This window comes from Vombatus ursinus, unplaced genomic scaffold (genome assembly GCF_900497805.2).
Source record: "Vombatus ursinus unplaced genomic scaffold, bare-nosed wombat genome assembly UNPS02014791.1, whole genome shotgun sequence".
Taxonomy (NCBI): domain Eukaryota; kingdom Metazoa; phylum Chordata; class Mammalia; order Diprotodontia; family Vombatidae; genus Vombatus; species Vombatus ursinus.
In genome coordinates, this window is record NW_020954569.1 from 74,196,896 (window position 1) to 74,217,310 (window position 20,415).

Here is a 20,415-nt window from a genome sequence, read left to right on the forward strand (position 1 = left end):
AGGAGTAGGAATTTAGATGAGTCTTCAAAGAAGCCAGGGAAGTCAGGGGGCACAGATGAAGAGGGAGAGTATTCCATGCATGGGGGACAGCCAGTGAAAACACTCAGAGTAGAGGAATCGAGTGTCATGCACAAGATACAGCAAAGACAATGGCATCACTAGATTGCAGAGTATCTATAGGGAAAAAAGGCATGAGAAGACTGGAATGGTAGGAAGGGATCAGGTTATACTGTCTTTAAAAGTCAGATGATCCTTGCGGTACCAGGAAGCCCTTAGAATTTACTGAATAGAAGGTCAGATCTTCATTTTAGGAAGATCAATTTGACAACTCAATAGAGGATATAGTGGATATAATGGAGGATAAATGGGAAGAGACCCTTAGTAGGGAGAAATAGTCCAGATGTGAGGTCATAAAGGCTTGGACCAAGGTAGTGGCAATTTCAGTAGAGAGAAGGAAACATGAGAAATGTAGGGAAGGTAGAAATGACTAGAATGATCAGATATGGGGTCGGGGAGAGGTCAGTGAAAAAAGGAGGATTAAATCTAGGTTGCTAACCTGAGTGACTGGGAGTTAGACAATTCAAATATTATTATCCCTACTTTATAGATAAAGAAACTGAAACTTTGAGAAGTTCAGTAACTTGTTCACGGCCGGTTGAGATTTAAACTCAAATCTACCCACTCTAAGTCCAAGACTTATTCTACCATATCTAAACAAACAACCTCTTGAGAGATTTGTTCTTTTCAAAGAAACCAGATTTTTTTTCATAATCTAAATTCAAATCCACTTTAAATTGCTCAATTATTTTTAGTCTATGTGTAGTTGAAAAAAAAACTTATGCTGATGAGCTAGAGAATGTTTTATTTCTATGATATCTTCCCCTTTTTTATTTTCCTTCATTTGCCCATTTCTTAAAAAGGGAACACATTAACTTATGACAAATTATATGAAGTATTTTTCTGCCTCATCTTAAGAGGGTAGAGGAAGATATCAACTGAAAAGTAAATTTATTAAGAAACTATTTGGAAAGATGGCCAAACCCTAATTCATAGTGTACTGTGTCTTTTGAGGAATAATGGCCTATATCTTCTTAGAAATTTATTGTGAGCATGATTGGTAAGATGGAAGAGTAGTTCTTTTCCACAAGCCTCCCTACCCCAAAAAATTTTAGAAGATATGATGCAATAATATGAAATGGCAAGGCAAAAATATGAAGATGTGGAATTTGTCTTCAGTCTCCTACCATCTCCCCTCTTCACAATACTTCCTCTCCTTTTGACATCACTTTCCTTTCCTTCCCAGGGACCCAGAGTCTTCAGGTTTTCCTACTTTGATCCTTTTCAGAACCTCCTTTCAAGTTTGCTATCTTGGAGAGGATCTAATAAGAAGTAATTAATGACTTTTACAGCTTCATGTGCTATGTTTTAGGATGTTCAATATGCTGCTGGAAGTATGTCTACATTTTACCATACCATATCATACCATACCATACCAGACCAGATAAGACCATACCATACCATACCATACCATACCAAACCACACCATATTAATACCATACCATATTAGTACCAACAGGGCAACTTAAGTAGTACAGTAAATAGAGCATCAGGCCTGGAGTCAGGAAGACTCATCTTTCTGAGTTCAAATCTAGCCTCAGACACTTACAAGCTGGGTGACTCTGGGCAAATCACTTAATCTTGTTTGCCTCGGTTTCCTCATCTATAACATGACCTAGAGGGGGAAATGGCAAACCCCACTCCAGTATCTTAGCCAAGAAAACCCCAAATGGAGTCATGGTGAGACAGATTGAAAATGCCTGAACGACAAGAAGTTGATACCAAGAAATACATCGTTAATGGTAGAATTTTAGGTACCCTCAACAAGCTGATCTAGGAAATATGTTTTGAGCTTGCCAGTGTTTCCCAATATAAAACACCAGGCACTAAATATGAATATCCTTCCCATACTATGCACAAAAGTTTCACTGTCTTATTTTGGAAATTGTGACTTTATCATCACTACCTCTTCTCCCTAGTTCCATGAAAGTCACAACAAGTAAAACCAAACAAATTTCTATTGTTTCTGAAAATTGCTACTCACTCAAGATCGTAGAGATTCATGTAATTTGAGGTAATACTGGAGTAATTAGTGAGTATACACTTAGAAAAAAACAGCCCTGAGATACATAAATGCCCAGGGTAAATCACAACTCTGGATTATCGGCTTTGATTTTCTTGGTCTCATTGGGTAAATTAAGTAACCCATGTTATCTATGGGGCAAAACTGATTCTCTGCTAATTTCTCCACTTCTTATCACCTTTCCTGCTAGGCCCTTTTGGCAAAGGAGTTTTTCTCATCTCTACTAAGTCTCTATAGGCTATAAGGGTGTTTCTCTTCACTGAAACTGAACCTATCAACAAATGATATCTTTTTCCCAGTTAGTTCTTCAAATAACAGAGGACTCTCTTCCAACCAATTAGTTCTCTGCAAAATTTTAAGTTTAAGAAGAATAGCTCTTTGTGAAGTATTGATGAAAAACCTGACTATCCCCATTTATTCTCCTCAAACCAAAGAGAGTATAAATGATAATACAGGCAAAGGCCTGAAATGCTTCCTCTTTTTGATGCTAAAGATTGCTGCAGAGAATAATAATGACAAAGCTCTCCAGCAGGATTGTGCCTTGTCCAATCAGCTTCCAGCATCTACAGCCATCTTCTCCAAGAACAAGTACAGCCACAGAGCTAAGTTGATTAGTCAGCTCAGCTCACTCAGCACAAACATTATTGTGCTTATCTTATGCTTTCTTCTGCCAATTTATATCAATCTCTACCCATTTCTCTCTGAAGAGAATTACAGCTTTTCCCCCCTTTTAACATATTCAGCTTCTGGGTCACTTTCTTGCCTCAGATTAGTGCATCCAAGTGCTATGTGACATCTCTAAACCCACCTTTGTCAGGTATGTACTTATCCCACAGTCCCCCAGAAGTTATTTGATTTTTAGTTTATCTGCTGAATCCTTCAAAACTCTGAAAACAATCTTATGCGTATGAGCTGATCAAACACCATGCATGGCACCATCTTTATTTCCATCACTACTCTGTCCCACTCAGGTTCTCTCAGCATATTTATCCAAGGGAGAGTTTTCTTTCAAGTCCTCCTAACTGTCCCTTTTCTTGACCTCTTTCAGAAAAAAAAAGAAGAAGCAATGTCTTATGGATAGAAATAAGGAAGTGTGGAAGAGGGGTGGGTTTAAGGGGAAAGATAAGTTTGTCTTGGACGTGTTGAATTTGGAAGTCACTGGTATATCCAGTTTCAAATAGAACCAGGAGAGGCTCATGTTAGGAAAACTCAGAGAGGAAAGAGAATCCAGGAAGTTATCTTGAAAAATTTTAAAATATACAAACTTTAGATTATTTTGCATTTGAGAAAAATTCTATTGTTATTTGTGTCTTTTTTATTACAGAGTCCAACAAACTTTTCTATTTGTGTGTGTCTAAATATGTTTAATTATATTCAAATGTAAAATTAAATGAGAAAAAGAAACTTTTTTTCTTCCTGGACATTTAAATGCCACTGGATGGTCCTAGTATACTCTCTATCACTCATGAAATATTTGTTAATTATAGTTATGCATAGTAGGGATTAGACTGGGCTCCTGGATAGCAGGGACAACTAGTTTTAGCTTTTCTTTGTATCCCTAGTGTTTAGCACAGTACCTGACCACAGTAGAAGCTTAATAAAGGCTAGTTGACTGATTTTTCACTGAAAGGTTGCTCTAAATGACTCCTAAGGACCTTTGTGTCTCTCAGTTTCTGTTATTCTGTGATAACTACAACTTTGCTGCAGTTCATTTTGAAACTTTTGACAAAATACAACGTTAGTTGTTGCTGTTGTTATTGTTGAGTTGTTTCAGTCATGTCTGAATCTTTGTGACCGCATTTGGGATTTCTTGGCAAAGATACTGAAGTGGTTTGCATCTCCTTCTCTAGCTCATTTTACAGATGAGGAGACTGAGGCAAACAGGGTTAAATGACTTAACCAAGGTCACACAGCTAGTAAGTGTCTGAGGCCAGATTTTAACTCAGGTCTTCCGGATTTCAGGACAACCTACTTGTCTTTACAACATTTTACAAATCAAATAAATAATCTTTAACAGAAAATTTGAATGATGCTATGAATTGAGAGCATTTACCCCAGAAGAACTACCGGGTAGTTAGATTTGGCCTTAGGAAGACCTGGATTCAAGTCCTACCTCTGATATTGTCTGACTGTAAGCTCAATGGCAAGTTACTTAATTTCTCTGAGCCTGTCTCTTTAACTAGAATATAAGAACAATAATAATAATGATGATGATGATAATATCTGTGCTACTTACCTCACAGGACTGCTGTGAATCTCAAATAAGGTGACAAAAAGACTTTGTAAACTTTAAAGCACTATACAAATATCTATCATGGGGAGATGTAGGTTGATTGATGATGAGGTTTCTGAGGCCAAGCAGGATGATTAAAAAAAGTTAAAGGCAGACTGAATTGTAGCCAACCTATTTTAAAAATATTTCTCACTTAAAGCAAATATTGAGTGTCATTTCATTCAAATGCTCTCAAAAAGCAGGATATCTGAAGCTTTCCTAGGTGCTTTGATGTCAGAATGGTTGAAATTTAGTTCAATACAATGCAGTTATAAATACGGAGACTAACACCATGTATTTGTAAATATGACAGTATATTGCCACCTAGGGGACATTTGGTAAAATTCCTATCTTTAGTTATTTGGGGCATTCATAAAACCCTACATCTATAAAAACTTCAAGCACAAAGTCCAAAATGTCATTGTTTTAGAGCTAATAGAGGCCATTTACTTCAATTCCTTCATTTTGCTGATGGAGAACTGAGGCCCAGAAAGATAAAGACACTTGCCTAAGGGAACACAGATAATAAATGGTGCAACTGGGATTTGAATAGTGTATAGTGCTTTATCAGGTGATCAGATTTCAGCATGGATGTCCTTTACACCATACAACCTTCTTAACCTTGGAACTGACCAGTCCCACAATCTTGTTTTTACACAATAGGTAACTGAGATCTAAAGAAGCTAAGTTCTTTAGAGACAAAAATTCAACATTCTCGGATAATCAAAGATTTATCATATTTTATTGCAAATAGAGAATAGATTTAGCCCCTTCTATCTTGTTCCTAAGATCTGGGATGGGCTTAAATATTAAAACCAGATTTTTCCCTCCCTTTAACCTAAAGGTCCTGAGAAAAGAATATTATAAATCTTGCAAATATTTAAAATATATTCTAGTTCTTACATTGTTCTTCTAATATTAGAGAGCTCAAGTCATTTCCAGATACTGAAAGAAATAGCTAGGTAAATCAATTGTTCTTAACTTTCCCAGTCAATTAAACCAGCATTCTCTCAATCCATAACTATTTGTAATTTTAGAAAATCCAGCATCTGAAAACCAAAGTTTATTTAACTAATATATTAAGGGATTATTATTCATATCCATTCATTCAACAAACATTTATTAAGCACCTGTCGTTTGTAGAATACTCTACATATTACTGTCAAGATACAAAATTTAGATGTAAACTGTCCTCATGGAGCTTATAGTCTAGCAGAGGGATATGGCACATACACAAATAGCTTTTGTGTACAATTATTGCATGGTGAATGCATTAGAGAGGTACAAACATGCTTTGTGAGTTTAGAGGGGGCCTCATATATTGGGAACATTCATTATGAAGTATTAGTTTTTTACCAAGATTGATTTTACCCACAACTCCAGGGAAATCTGACTACTGCATAAATGGAAAGTTATACCTACTTGTTGAAAAAATGTACTTGCTTTATGTAGGATATTTATTTTTTAAAAGGCTGTTTTAGTCAGGTCCAGGCCCCTCACTGACCTACAAACACACTCCTTCTGGCTTCTAAGTCTTATCTTATATTGGTTACTTCTGGTTATTTTTGCATTATTTTATAGTCTAGAGGGCAAAATACTGGGTGGAGGCAGCTTTTGGGTCAAAATAAGAAGGAATGGTCTAGTTACTAGAGCTGTCCAACAATGTTAACATAATAGAAAAAGAATGGGAGTGAGGGAACCTGGATTCTAGTCTTAGCTACACCAAGAACTAGCTGTGTGTCCCTCATAAAGATAATCAATCACTTCTTGATGTTTGTTGTTCAGTCGTTTCAGTCAGGTCTAACTCTTCTTGACCCCATTTTGTTTTTTTTGTTTTTTTGGGGTTTTTTTGGCAAAGATATTAGAGTAGTTCTCCAGCTCATTTTACAGATGAGGAAAATGAGCCAGAGAGGGTGAAGTAACTGCCCTTCAATAATTTCTATGGCTCTTGATTCTCTTATCAATAGAATGAGGGGGTTGGACTAAATAACTTCAAATAGCTAATATTTTTAATAATGACTGGAGTTTGTTATTCTACTTTTTAAAGTATATTCTTAAAGCATATTCTACTTTTATGTGTTTTATTCTATTTTAAGAATATTCAGTATAAAAAATCTTATTCTAACACAGTGAACATTGTTTAGTCAGATATTCAACAGCTTTTGTTAAGCATTCATAACATGTAGCCAATAATTTATTTTACACTATGTTTTTTAAAAGCGAACTAGGGCACTGAGGTGGCATAGCAGATAGAGCACTAGACCTGAAGTCAGGAAGACCTGAGTTCAGATTCATCCTCAGACACTAGTTATATGACCCTGAGCAAATCACTTAATTTTTCTCAGCCTCAGTTTCATCTGTAAAATGAGGATAATAATAGCAGATATTTCCTTGAGAACCAAATGAGATAACATATTCAAAGGGCTTTGCAAACATTAGGATGCTATATAAATGCTAGCTATTATTATTATTAACTAATATTTAAGGCTTTCTTTAATAACAGAACTAGATAACCATCTCTCTTCAATCACTGACCCTCGGGGTTGACTAATTTCTAATTAATGAACATTTGGACAAATCTTGAAGTAAATATTTGCAGTATTTCTTAAAGAATAATTTTGATGTATGTAGACAATTTTATATATGCAAACATATATACATACATATATACATACAAATATATAGACAATTTAAAGCTGGGATACTAGAATATTGGGATGTCAAATGGGAAGGGCCCTGAGAGATCATCTATTCCAGCCCCCTCATTTTAGAAAAGGAACTTAAAAACCAAATTGTTTTCAAGTTGGATAGAAGCATCTTATTTACATGAATGTGACCTTTTAATTAAAACCATTCTGATCTATCCAGATAATAAAACTCACCTAATTGGAGACCGTAGATCTATAAAGAAGATCAATACGTGTGACTGTTGAGAGGGTCCTGAGTGGAAGACAGTTTTCTGTACTAGAGTGGAGACTTTGAGGTGATGAGTTGGTGTTTAGCAGTGTTTAGCACTGGAATCACTACTAATTTTAGAAGAGGAACAATATGACTTGTCATTAGGTCACAGCGGTGACATGCAATGATGTGCTGGTTCATGTTTAACGAACAGCTCTCCAAAAAAAAAAGTACTGACGCCACACAAAAGTTTAATCTGAATGATTATTATTTTCTCTATCACTTTATTAAGTCTAGACAATCAACAATTCAATCCCTTATTTATTTCCAGAATTTCTAAGGAGTAAATGCTCACAACAAAAATTTTAAATTTTACTAGCAAAGAGCTGGCTCCAGTATACCCCCTCGTGGTGGGGTTTAATGAGTATTGAATGAAGGCTATCCTATACTCAGATAAATACACATCTCTCCCACTATTCAAAATTGTCAGTATTAATAGTCATTCCTTAAGGGTTAAGTCATGCTGCCTTGGGAGGGTAACAGATTAGCAAGCTAACCCATTAACAAAGATTAGTTTGCCTAATTAATCCCTTACCACCTATTTTCACCTAGCAGGAAATCTGAGCCCTGAAGGGCATAGATTTTAGGGGAGAACCTGGGTAGTAAGTAGTATGGGACCCTATCCAAGCCAAAGAAGACGTTAGTGGAAAACAAGAAGAGAAGCCTCGGGTTCAAAGTCTCGTCTAAGGTTGGCCCTGGCTATGACAACTGAGGATGATAATTCTTAATTCTGTATATGAGTTGGAGCAAGGCAAGACTAGAGAGAGGCCGATTTGAAAGAATGTTGTAATGGTCCAGGCATGAGGTAGTTAAAGTTAGGACCACTGATAGAGCTGTGGGAACACTGAGCAAGGGGGAGGTGTGTGTGTGTGGTGGGGGCAATCTGAGAACTATCAAAGAGGAAAAGTTGGCAGATTTTGGTGATGAACTGTACAAAGGAGAGCAAGGAGAGGAAGGAATGAAAGATATTTTCAAGATTGAGTGTCTGGAAATCCACATTCAAGGTATTTCTATCTTCCTACTTTGGTGATTACTTAGCATTTGTGAAGGGGCAAGAAGTACTTCGGGAGATTTAGGGGTATGGTTTGGTAATTACAACCATGATTTATAATTTAGAAATATTCACACAACCCCATCTTTCCTTAGGCTTAGTTTTTTGCACTGTTAGAGAAATGTTTACATTAATGTGATGAAGGTAGAATTGAAAAGGCAAACTGAATCCAAGAGAAATAATTACCATCATCCATTTTTTACCCCTAAGGCTTCTGATTAAATTTTAAATTAGAAAAAGGAGATATTTTTCTAGATACCATAGAACTTGGCTGGAATTCAGAAACTAAGTTCTAATATCATTTAAGAATATGAAAAATGTCACACATGTATTCAACTTGGGCATATCAATGACTCTACATATTATCATTTGTCAAAAAAGAATTATACAATTTTGAAAAATAATTCACATTTATATGGTTTTACAATTTGCAAAGTGTTTTACTTACAACAATGTGACTACTTGCTTTTAATGACCATTAAATGGACATTGTGTGAACATCATATATCACCCACAGCCTAATGGCTCTCCAAGGAACTGTGAAACTATGTAGCCTGGCTTCCATCATGGGGGTGGGAGGGTGGGCCTAACTTAAGTTCTCTTCTAGTCTCTCTACAACCCAGAATAAAATTCCAAAGAAATCTCCAAAACAAAGCTTAAGTGTGGCTTATGTCTAGAGTTTCCCCATATGTAAATAACAGGATCCCCTCAAGCAAAGCTACTCAAGTACAGTATGGTCATTGGGTGTGGGATAACAAATTCTTTCCATCAGGCCAGAAAATACATTAGATACAAAGGGCTCCCTAGGCCCACATGAATAAATAGAGGAAATATAAAACACTCATAGAGATAATCATACTCATTAGATTACCATTTAAGGTTAAAAAAAAAAAGACTTTATAATGAACAAATACTCCTCATTCATCTTAGGCTTTCACCATTTGAGAAACACAAAAGATCAAGGAAGACTGGAAAAGTCCAGATCTTTCTGGCCCTTAATGGGCATCCTCCAGCTTCTGGGTCATCCCACTGGAGGTTTTTTCCTCCTCTGAGAACTCTTCATTGGGGAAATCTTTCTCTAAGAGGCTAGTACTTGACTTCTGAACTGATGTAATGCTAAGCATGGAAATGTTGATTGATTCTCAAGATCTAGTCTTTGACTTGTATTCAAGAGAAGCAAGTAGAAAGTTAGAAGGCAACCAGGAACTTCATTATCTGGCTTACCTGGTCATGCATAAGCTGTTTATCACGGCCATGTGCTTCTCCTACAAGTTGCCATTTTCTGTTCCTGGTGGGGTTTGAGGGAAGAGAGAAATCTACCTCTATCTCCCTTGCTGCAGTCCTGTCTAGATATCTAAGGGTAAAAGGGCCCAAAAAAGGTGGATCCATTTCACAACCTACTCTTACCATGAAAAGAGTGATTCTTCCAATAGGAATCTCTCTTCCACGCCCTCAGTGACTCACCAGAGACCAATCAGAAAGGTTATCTCTGTCTACTTGGCATAAGCCTAGGGCTCCATTGGATATGTTCCCTACAAACCAAGGTCTATACCCTAAAATCTCATCAAATTGATTCGATGGGATTAAGTCACAGTAAACTGTTTGTTTGGGAGAATTCCTTGAGTCTCCCAATAATTGTTCTGTGTTATATTCATAAAAGAGAAGCCATGATAAACAAAAGACAGAATGTCTTCTTTAAGAATGTGTCACACTAACTTCCTTGCTTTTTGAGGCAACTAAATTGGTAGATCAAGGGAATGCTAGATATACAGACTTCCTGAATTTCCACAAAATTTTTTTTTAATTTTTGTTTTCAGTTCCAAATTCTCTCCCTCTTTTTATCCCTCCCCTACCCTTTGAGAAGGCAAGAAATATGATGCCCATTATACATATGAAGTCATGCAAAACATATTTCCACATTAGCAATGATTTCAACAAATCTTTTGACAGGTTCTTTCATGATACCCTCGTGGATAAGATGGAGAGATGAGACCCTGCTAATGACAGCTGGTAGAATCAGAAATGATTGGATATCCAGGCCCATGGATCAGAGGTGATTTAGAGGGAGGCCTCTAGTGAAGACCACAAGATAATGTTTTTGTTAATGTTTTTGTTTAATGTTAATGTTTTTATCAAGGACTTATAAGAATCCATAAATACTATGCTTACCCAATCTGCATATAATGCAAATCTGGGTGACAGAACTGACATTGAATGAAAAATTTTGTGAAAATACAAAAAGATTTTGACAAGAGTCACTAGGTGGCACCGTGGTTAGAGTGCCAGCCTTGAATTCAAGAAGACATGAGATCAAATTGAACCTCAGACACTTACTAGTTGTGCGACCCTGGATCCATCACTTAAGCTCTGTTTGCCTCAGTTTCCTCATCTAAAAATGGAGATAATAATAGCACCTTCCTCTCGGGATTGTTGTGAGAATCAAATGAGATATTTGTCAAACATGAAGAGTCCCTGGAACATGGTAAGTGCTAAAGTTATTACTGTTGTTGTTATTAAGTTAGAACAAGACCTTTATCCAATGAGATATGTAAAATCTGACACAGTTTCAAAAAAAATCATCCACATAGGTTGTGATTTGACAAGCAATTCATGTGAGAAAGATCTGAGGATTTTAATGGACCACAAGGTAAATATGAGTCAACAATGTAACAGAGCAGCCAAAAATATTGAAATTTTGAGTTGTATTAAGAGGTATTGATTATATCCAGAATAAGGCTGCTGATCCAGAATGATGCTTTCTAAACTTTGTACCAGGACAGAACAGATTCCCTTTCATGTTCAATTTGGGGAACTTTATCTTAGGAAGGTCATTGACAAATTGGAGTGTGTCAGAGAAGAGTAATTAAGAGTGGTGAGTGGGCTTCCTTCTCTCTTTTCTCTCAGCCCGGATGGCAGCAGCATGGGTAAGTGCTGTGGTCTTCATACTGCTAGAAAGCTCCTAAGCCACAGGAGAGACCAAAAGTGGCAGGACAAACAATATAAGAAAGCTCATTTGGGCACTGCCTTGAAGACCAACCCATTTGGAGGAACATCTCACGCAAAAGGGATTACCTTGGAAAAAGTTGGTGTGGAAGTCAAGCAGCCCAATTCTGCCATCAGGAAGTGTGTGGGAGTCCAGCTGATTAAGAATGGCAAAAAAAAATTACTGCCTTTGTTCCCAATGTTGGCTGCTTGAACTTTATTGAGGAAAATGATGAAGTTTTGGTTTCTGTATTGGGTCAAAAAGGTCATACTGTTGGTGATATTCCTGGAGTCTGATTCAAGGTTGTAAAAATTGCAAATGTTTCTCCTCTGGCCTTGTACAAAGACAAGAAGGAAAGACCAAGATCATAAAAATTGTATGATGTCTTTGTCATAGTAAAAAATTTTCATGTGAAAAAAAAACAGTAGTGAGTAGCTTGGGAGCCATATCAGTTGAGAACTGGCACTGTAGAAAGGAATTGGAGCTAGCCTGTAAACTTATTTTTATAGGTCTGTAAGATACCACTACTCATAATTGTGCACCATTTTCTTTCCATAAAATGTTTAGAAATATTTTAAAAAATTTATTGATGTCTTTAAAGTTTTTATACCACATAAATCTTCCAACTCAAGCAAGATCAAGCAACATAGTGATTGTTTTATAGCACTTAATAGCCATAATTCCCTCCTGGTCTTCCAAGAGGAAAGAAGTATATTTCACCATCTCTCTCTAAAACTAGGTTTAGTCATTAACATTAATCAGATTCTAGCTTCTTTCTAGAGTTATTTTCTCTTTCATTATTGTAGTCACTGTGTCTGTGGTTCTTCTGGTCCTGCTTTTTTCCCCTTTGCATCAGTTCATACAATTCTTGCTGCGTTTCTCTGAATTTCTCATATTCATCATTTCTTACAGAGCAATAGAATTGCATTATATTAATATACAATCAATCATTTTGCAAAAGATGGGGATTCACTTTGTTTGCAGTATTTTTCTGCCTCAAAGGGTACTGATATAAATGTTGGCCAGCTATTATAAACAGAGCCTTTCCATCTTTAACCTTCTAGGGCAAATGATCAGTAGGGCCAAAGGGTATGAACAGTTATTGACTTTTCTCATATAATTCCCAATTGTTTTATAGAACAGATGGGCCAATTTACAACTCTACCATTATTGCATTAATTGCCCATCCTCCAAACATCCCTCCAACACTGACTATTATATCATCTTCGCCCGAATAATATTTTACAAATGAGTTAATATTCTAAATTGGCGTTGCCCTTGGCTACCACATCTTTCTGCATGGCCAGGAGATCAAGTGTTTGCTAGCTAATGTGGTTTCTAAGATCTTTTGATCTCCTAAATGTGACAATTTATGTGAGTTAAGCTTCCTTAGCAAATGGTGATATTTTGTGTTGATGTCTGTCTTTTACATTTCCCATTTTTTGGCAACAATATCATGTTTGAATAGGCAAGATCAGAGTTCATTCATTCACATGTCATACTCTTTTGAAAAAAAATTTCAAAATCAAATTTGTTGATACATTTGTCTTTATATCATAGTAATTTCCTGCCAACTCTCAGAATAAAACTACCTTTGCACTAGAATAAAACAAGAAAAATATCTGATATAGAAAACTGATTTGATGGTCTATATAATATTCTGTCCTATTTGTTCCTCACCTTTCTCTCATGAAGGAGAAGTTATACTTCATTATCTCTACTCTACTACCATCACTGGTTTTTCCATTCTCAAAATTCAACCTCCTGCTTATGATTTTTTCATTTACATTTTTGCAGTCATCTTTGTGCTAGCACAAGGAGGGCTGCTCTAAATATTTTAGGATATTGGATCTTTGACAGCTGGTGGTTCAGTGAATGTAATCAAGATCTGAGTTAAAATCCAGCCTCCAATACTTAGTAGCTGTGTGATCCTGTGTGAGTCATTTAACCTCTGATTTGCCTCAGTTTCCTCAACTGTAAAATGAGGATAATAGTAGCACTTACCTCAAGGTTGAGATGATATAATGAGATAATATTTGTAAAAAAAAATGTTTAGTATAGTGCCTGGTACATGGAAGGTGCTTAATAAATGCTTATTTCCTTCCTTCCTTTTAAATTGTATATAGAAAAAAGTATCTATTTTTTATAATCTCTTATGTCTTTTATTTTGCTAAGAACTGTTGTTGTTGTTGCTGTTGTTCAGTTGTTTTCAGTCATGTCCAACTCTCCATGACCCCGCTTGGGGTTTTCTTGGCAAAGATACTGGAGTGGTTTGCCATTCCCTTCTTCAGCTCATTTTACAGTTGAGGAAACTGAGGCAAACACAGTGAAGTGGCTTGCCTAGGAGGCCAGACTTAAACTCAGGAAGATGAGTTTTTCTGAGTCTAAGCCAGGCACTCTATCCACTGTGTCACCTACCTATTCTGGCCACAATTATAAACAATACTCTTCTAATTATTTTTATGGTATGACCTTTTATTCAGGTCACATATTGATTTTTGTAGAATATGATATATAATTTTGTTATTATAATTTCCACCAAGATTCTTATTTTCCTGATAGTTCTCATTTGAAAAGTGATCTTTCTCTATAGTAAATCATATTCATAGGTATAGCAAATAGTTATTGTATTTGGGTAGAATGTTTCTTATTATTGTTTCTTTCAATTTTTGTTTGTGCTTTATAGAAATGCTATGATTTTGTGGGGTTTGTATCCTCATATCTTTTTCTAATTTTTATTCTTTCTTCTTGTTTGTACCAATATATGACAACAGTGTGACACAATGGAAAAAAATACTGACAATGGAATCAGAGGGCTTAGGTTAAAATCCTGACTCTGAAGCTGTGTTACCTGTGTTACCTTGGGCAAGTCATTTAAACTTCCTAGGTCTCAGTTTTCTCATCTATAAAATGGAAGGTTGGAGAAGGCCTCTGAGTTCCTTTCTAGGTCCAGATCTACAATTCAATGGTATTGATCTTGACCTTTGTTCTAACAAGTTGATGGTTTGACTGAATACGATAGCTGATTCAGTAACCATTTTCCCCAGTTTTTTTAAAAATATAAGCCATTTCCTTTGTTGTTGTTGATATATTTGATACCCACCATGTTGAACATCTCCTGACTGTCTTCATGAAGAGGATATTCTTAAAGTATGTATGTTGGAGGCTTCTGTACAATCTACATGCCTTTCAATTTTCCTGTTTCTTAGTCCCAAACAATATTTCCCAACATTTTTCACCATCCTTTCCCGTGCCCCTCTTTGAATTGAAATCACCAAGTACTAAAGTGTATATTGATTTTATTTGAAGGGCCATATCAAATTCTTTGCAGAATCTCCTCTGTACCTTCTTGTCCTCAGTGACAGATGTTGACACATAAGCTGTAATTACCTTCATGGTAGATAATTTTTTTTTACAAGCACATTTCTTGAGTACTCTTCTGTGAGATATCAAAAATCCCATGAAGTTATAGTTCCTGTTGCCCTTGTGTGAAAGGGCAAACTAAAACAAAAATAAAACAACTCCTTTATTTGCCTCTCTCAGGTAGATTTGTGAAAGGTTGAGTGGCAGCTTTCTTTTGTTTTCTGGTTTCCTTTATAGTGAAAATTTAATTAATTCCTCCAAGAGAGTATCTACTCATTGATCACTAGGTAAGTAGTATCATAGAGGTGTTATCATTATCCCAATTTTACAGTCGAGGAAACTGAGGTAAACAGAGCTTAACAACAGTGAAGATGATGTCTAGAGATGGTCTAAAAACCTAGTGATCTTATTTTCCCCTCTGCTGCCTTTACTTCAATTGTCATTGCAGAAGCAAAAAGGAATCAGAACCATTTTGTATTTTTCTTTGTTTCGTGGATTATCACAGTAGAGTGATTCATCTAGTGGTCAGATGACTGGTGACGGATCTCTTTGTATCAGCTGGCTTATTCCATGGAAAGCAGATGTAGTCTAACACAGAGACATTGCTACAGAAGGATATGAAGGCCAGAAGAGCATAGAGGGTGGCAGTCTGATCAGGGCAAGTGAGATGGGATGTCTTGTTTCGCCTCATGGGATATCAATCCAAGGAAAAGAAACTTATGCTCCTGAATGTTGGTGATGAAAGAAAAGTCCCAGGTACTCCATGCTAGTTCAAACTCTGAAGATTAAACTAGGAATTTGTGGAAGCCTATGCATATACCAAGCTTGATAAATATTTGTTAAGTTGCAATGACATTTATTTTATATTTGTGTTTATATGCTTGATTGTATCAAACAAGAGAGTGCTACAGGGCTTTCTTAAAGAGATTCATGGCCAGCCAAAAAATATTGACAAGGAAAAGACATATAGAACTTCAATAAATGGAAAACGAGGTGTGACAGCATTCCAGGTTAAAAAAAATAACAAGAACAAAGGCATGGAGGCCAGATCGCCTGCATTCTTCACAGGGAGCAACAAATGGTGTACGTTAACTAGAGCCTGGGTTACAAATAACAAAATAGTGGCAGTTAAGATTGCTAAAGTGCTCACAGACTGTACCATACCAATTTAGAAATAATGATGTTCTTTCTTAAAATGTATATTGTTGTGTCATGAGATGAAAAAGGATAGCCAACACTCAGCCTATGTGCATCATTGGAATCTTCATAATGTTCAGAGAAAGCAAGGAAACCTGATTGCGTGTTGAGTGGCTACCTGTGGCGAACTTTTGGGAGAACATGCAGAAGAATTGCATAGAATGGACAGGGATTGAGGAGTTGAGATCTTCATTGTTGGAGGCAACAACCCATTTGAAGTAATGTGTATTTGAGTACAACGTGCATTGCGCTCCATGCTTATTAGAGACTTGTCTCCCTAACTAGATGATCGTATTGGAGTAATCCATATCTCGTGTATAGAGACACAGATTTATGAAGCTTTGAGCTCATCTAATCTACCTGTCTCATTTTATAGGCTAGAAAACTTAGAATCAAAGTAGGGCAATGATTGACTTACCCAAGAGCACACACCTCGTTACAGGCAAAGCCAGGACTAAAACCCAGGTTTCCTTCCTTCCAGTCCCAGGAGTGCACCTATTTTCATAGTATTTATATATTCCCCATGGTACTAGGATAATCTGAATATATATTGGGTTCCTAATAAACCTTTGCTGACTGATTGATTATATTTAAAGTTTCTACAATATATGATTCAAGTTACTTGCTTCCATAACCATATCATCTTTTTTGACACATGTGCTCTACTGCAAGCTGTCGTGTCAAAAATTAATTCCTTTAATGTGAATGTTAAAAAAAAAAACCAAGAAGCAACTGTCAAAAAGTATTCAGACTTTTTCATGTAATCTAATTCTATAGCGAAATAGTTATTCAACACATACACATATCTATTTATAGGCCCACCCATATAGTATACATACCACAGCAAATACAAAATGTGGTAATAACTAGCATTTACATAGCACTTTAAGGTTTGCAAAATACTTTACAAATACTATCTCATTTTATTCTCACAACAACCTAGGAAATAAGAATTTTTATTATCTCCATTTTACAGATGAGAATAATGAGACACACAGAGGCTAAGTGACTTGCCTAGGGTCACACAGCTAGTATCTGAGGCCAGATTTGAACACTTCAGCATTCTATCCACTGCACCACCCAGCTGCCTTCCATCTATACATCTACACTAAAGCATCCCATCTCTAAAGAGTTTTCAGCAAAGGTAACATGGATGCATATTTTTTACGTTATTTAAGTGAGTAAAAGCATGTTTTTGGGGCAGCTAGGTGGCATAGTGGATAGGTACCGGCCCCGAGGTCAGGAGGACCTAAGTTCAAATCCGGCCTCAGACCAACACTTAACACGTACTAGCTGTGTGACCCTGGGCAAGTCACGTAACCCCAATTGCCTTAAAAAAAAAAAAAGGAAAAGTATGTTTTTGATGACATCACACTCTACAGTGTCTAACACAGGAAGTTGTAGATGTATGAATTCTGGTCTCACAGACAACCCATGTATTCAAATGAATATTAGGGAAATTTGATTCAAGAACTAGGGTGTCCCTCCCCCACTCTCAATTCAATTTGACAGATTCGTGGAGACAGCTAACCTTTGTACCCAATTCAGATCAAGAGGAAAGAGACTTAATAGGCTAAGTAGTTCCTATGGTGTAGAATTTGGGATGTGGAGAAGTACTTTATTTTACACGTATGAATAGGGCCAGTGTTGTCTTTCATGCTATAATAAAAAATTTATCTTCGATACCCAGGGTACTTCTCTTGTCCAGGACCATCTCCAGGCCTACCACAGAAAAATAGTTTACTTTGAATAAATGGTATAGCTGAAAGGCACAAATATTTACTTAGGGCACCAACAATTCAACTTTCCTGACCTTGCTATCCAGAAGAAAGCAGTCTTCCTGATGCTTGGTGAGCAAGCTTCCTGGAATCCTTAGGTGACATTCAGAATCCCTTATTTCACAGAAACCATGTTATAAATAGCAAGGTTAGATGTAGCTGAAATAGGACTACGAATGCTCTACTTCTTGTACACCAGGATTCAGATAGCCTTTTGTGGCTGGATCTGAGAATTTCACTACCACTTAAAAAATTTCTATGGGCAAAAGTATTCCAAAATAGAAGCAGTTCACAAAAGCGAACTATTTCTAGAACAATTGGGAGGGCTACTAATTCTTTTTCCTAATATAGGCACTATGTTTCTTATGATTACCCAATCAAGATATTAATTAAACTAAGAGGGAAACAAAAACTGAACTTTCTGCTTTAGTTGAGAAGTGTCAAAAGTGCAGAAAAACAGAAAAGAGTAGTTTTTAAAAAAAAATCTCAAATCACAACTGAACTCTCTAAGACAGTTCAAGTTGAAATTGATTCAGGCAAGGCCATTCCAAGGGTAATTGTCCAAGAGAATGGTTTTTTTACACAGGAAATTAGAGACAAGGAAAACATTATTAAAAATAAAAATTTGCAGACTTGGGGAACTGCCAGAATATAAAACAGCTCTTGTATCCCCTTATGGGACTAACAGTTAAATTGAGGTTTAGAGAGATATAAAATTTGATCCATATTCCAAGTTGGAAAAACTGTATGGAAGGAGGAAAAAAGCAAAGTGGGATTAAGGATGTCATTTGACAGTGAATGAAGTTAAAAAGCAGGTAAAAGGATCATATCCCATTCCCTAGTGTTGAGAAAGACAAAAAGCTTTGATTTATTTAAAAAAAAAGATATTCTGGGAAAAAAAAAACCCATACAAATGCATAGGTACCTATGATTGTGTATATAGTGTCCCAAAAGTCTTAGAGCAGTTTTAAGCTATCAAAGTTGTTATTAAACTATTAAAGCTAAAAATTGCACTAAGACTTTTGGGACACCTTGTATGTGTTTGTAATAAGGATATTATAAAATATAAGAAATAATTATCACCAAATCTTATGGTTAAATTATTTGGCAAAATGCAGGATTTGGGTCAATAATTTAGTTGTATGCAAGTTTGCTAATGGAGTGTGGGGGTGGGGTGAGGAAGAGAATATTAATGTGAATTTGAGAGAAATCTTAGTACTTTGGTACTTAAATATTTAGTACCTTACTACCTAAATCAGAGGTTCCCAAACTTATTTGGCCTATCAAACCCTTTTCAAAAAAAAAAATTACTCAGCAACCCCCCTGGAAATCTATTTTTTTAACCCTTTAATGTGTCATTTCACAAAAATAAATATTTTTAAATGACACATCTTAAATGTAATAATTCATTTTAAGTTTGCGTTTTTTTCCTGCATTGAAATTTTGATGATGCATATAGTATTGATTATAAACGAGTCATTATATGCACATGTTCTTGCCAATGCATGCTGGACTTCCTGACAATGTGCAACGCACTTACCTGCCAACACTTGCTTGTCAAGAACTGTCCACAGACTTTACCACTGATGGGTCATAAGTAGTAATTTATGTGTTTATTTGGAAAATAATGTACTCATTACGACTTTAACTCTGTTATACGACAGATGAAACATATGAACAGTTTTTCAAAATTTTCTTCTCTTGATTTCTCATGCTTCCACCACCTTATTTTTATTCAACACCCCCCAATTGCACCCGAGGCGACTACCACCCCCCTCTGTCTTTCCAGCACACCCCCAGGGGGCGATATTGCCCACTTTGGAAACCTATGATAAATCATTTTGTTTATCTACAAACTTAATCAAACACACCAGAAAATTGCTTGGAATTTACTTTGGTGACTTAGATATAGGATTAAGTGGATTTGTCTATGTAAGAGGGACTTCATACCCCATAAGCCTATGCCCAGTAGGTAGACAATGACGTGATTCTGCTGCATGTTCTGTAGGATGGGGATGAGGGAGAGTGATTTCAGAACAGCAAGTGAAAGGTCTCACAAAGGGTAAGAGGTGGGAAGATTTGAGCAAGTGCCAGAAGAAAAGGGAGAAATGCCGATGAAATATGAGAGGAAAGAAAATGGCAGCTGTGTCTCAACTTCCTGATTCTCTTCTGGACCTTGATAAAAGTGGCAGGAAATAGCATTTTAGGAATCTAGGCTTTCAATGATCATACAGTTGCTGCTGCCTCAAGATGCCATGCTCCCTATGGCTTAGAGAAGCCAGTGTTGCAAAAGTTATTGCTGCTGCTCTCAGATGGAAGGGGAGGTGACTAAGGACACAGACTGTTCCTGACACTGCTTTTAAGAACCTGTAATGAGTGACTCATTGAATGTGGCTCTGGCAGTGTCATACAAGAAATAGTTTTGGCATATGAGTGGTGAGAATGTTTACTGTTGGTTGTAATTTATTTTTATTTACTTAGCATTTCAAGTTTAAGCAAATGTCACTTTGAATTCCCATGGTGGTAATGGTGTGTGTGTATGGGTGTGTGTGTGTGTGTGTGTGTTAGAGATTCAAGGGAAATGGTGATTGTGAGCAATAGAACCAAACAAGTTTTATATAATAATAGTTAGCATTTAGATAGATCTTTAAGGTTTGTAAAGTCCTTTACATA